The sequence below is a fragment of the Salvia splendens genome, chromosome 6 (genome assembly GCF_004379255.2).
Source record: "Salvia splendens isolate huo1 chromosome 6, SspV2, whole genome shotgun sequence".
NCBI classification, from domain to species: domain Eukaryota; kingdom Viridiplantae; phylum Streptophyta; class Magnoliopsida; order Lamiales; family Lamiaceae; genus Salvia; species Salvia splendens.
In genome coordinates this window covers 31,179,109-31,181,258 of record NC_056037.1, presented here as the reverse complement: position 1 = coordinate 31,181,258, position 2,150 = coordinate 31,179,109, and the positions used below count along the sequence as shown (strand labels likewise).

Sequence of the window (2,150 nt, the reverse complement as noted above, 5' to 3'; positions counted from 1 at the left end):
TTACATTTTGGGTATATATATTCTAATACGAATGAACCAAAAAATGTGATCAAGTATAATCATTCCTCAAATTATCAATAACTATACAACAAGCTATAAGTATAACAAAAAAAACAGAGTAGTCTATGAAATTTATGCAATAAAAGAATCTAACCTCAAACCGGCATCAATCTTCTTTGTTGCTCAAACCTTTTCAAGACTCCATCCATGGCAATGTCGAAAGCATCTTCAAATTCACCAAGATTGGCATTGGACTTAGAATACAACAATTTTGGCAAAAAATCAATGATTCTCTCTCTCATCCTCTTCACCTCCTCTTTGCTATATTTCTCTAAGGTTCGTTTAATAATGGACGTATCATTTCTAACAATATCATGATCAATAAATATCGAATATTCAGAGGCATTTTTAGGCAAATGCCAGTCGTATTGATACTCAAAGCTCCCTCTCCAAAAGAAAACCGGAATCGAACCGGCCAACATGCAATCGAAGGCGGACCTCCGGGTAAACCCGTCCCCTTTCGGTTGTAGGCAAAAATCCGAATCGAGAAAAGCCTCGAGTATAGCCGGGGCTCCGTCGTAACACTGGGTCTCGGAGCAGTCCACGACCCGACACGACGTCGTCTCGCTTTTACAATACCCCATCATGACGGCGCGGAAGTCGTTGCGGATTTTTTCCGGGTCGCCCCGACGAAGGTAGAGAGAGTGGGCCTTTTCCTGGCCCGGATCCAGGCCAGCCAGAGGCGGATATCGGATCCGGATCTGGGGTGGAAGGCGGTCGGGTAGGGCACGCTGAGCTCGAGGTCGTCCCAGCGGCTCTTCTCGATGGTGAGGCGGAGGACGTTCTTCATTAAGGGCATGTAGATGAAGCTGGAGCCCCACTCGGCGTCGTCGTCGGTCAGGCGGCGGAAGTCCCACGTCAGGCGGCCGAACATGAGGAAGTGATCCGACCCGTTTGATTTTTGCCAGGCGGGTTGGTTTTTGACCCAATTGAGCATGGCGGTGGCGTGGAGGTCGCGGTGTTTGGAGGTGTAATTGTACCAGAGGTATTTTCCGACGGCGAGGCCGGCGTAGAAGGGGATGTAGAAGGCGGCGGCTTGGGCGGGGTCGGGGGTGGTGCAACGGTAGTTGTTGATGCGGTCGTGGAAGATGACCTCGGCGGCGTACATGTCGGTCCAGTGCCAGGCGGCGGAGAGGTTGAGAGGGAGGAGGGTTTCGAGGCCGGTGGCGGGGGGGCCGAGGCCGGCGTTGGAGACGGCGGTGCAGCGGGAGGTCCAGGGGTCGAGGTCGTGGCAGTTTTGGAGGAGGTCTTTGTTGAGCATGGAGGGGAGGTTGTACACGTGGATCCGGCCGTGTTTGCAGGATTCATCGTTACGGATGGGGGAAGATTCGAAGCGGCGGCGGTGGGCGGAGGTGGGGAGAGGGGGCGGAGGAGAGGAGCGGTTGAGGAAGAGGAGGATTACGAATTGGAGGAGGATGGTGAGGGTGAGACATGCCCAGTGGCGGTGGGAGATGTTGGATTTGACGGTGTGGAGGGTGGTTTTGAGCTTCGATTTCTTTGAGTGGTGGTCGGGCGCCGTGGCGGCGGTGGTGGGCAGCATGGGGGGTGGTGGAGTGGAAGTGAAGTTGTGGAAAATGGGTTGGGATTTCAATGGTCTTGAATGTTTAATTAACTATTCTTGTTATACTCACTTCGTCCCGCACTACTTGCACTTATTTTCTTTCTGGGCGTCCCAAGTTATTTGCACTCTTTCCATTTTTAGTAACAATTTATACATACAGCCGTAATTGTTGACTTTGTCTATCACTAATCTCTTAATCTCCGTGCCCAAAAGGAAAGGTGCGAGTAGTGCGGGACGGAGGGAGTACTATTCTCTGCAATTTAAGAAAAATGGCCTGAAGTGATTATATAAAAAAAATGAAGTAGGAATGAAAAAGGCAGAGAGACGAATAGAGAATAAATATGTTGACTTTTATTAAAATATGAAATGACTGCGCTACTATGTAACATACCAAAGTGACAAAATGACTCGACGGAGGGAGTACTTAGAATAATTGAAGTAGCTATGGTGTGAGTGTGACATTTTTGTTTTAGGGGTGTGTTTATATTTGTCAAAAATGACTTTATGAATAATCTCAATGGGTTACGCG

General features: G+C 49.1%; 1 pseudogene; it reads right to left on the bottom strand.

The window, feature by feature from the left end:
• Positions 1-46: 46 nt before the first annotated feature.
• LOC121807137 lies at positions 47-1,622 on the bottom strand (annotated as a pseudogene).
• Between the last annotated feature and the right edge of the window lie 528 nt (positions 1,623-2,150).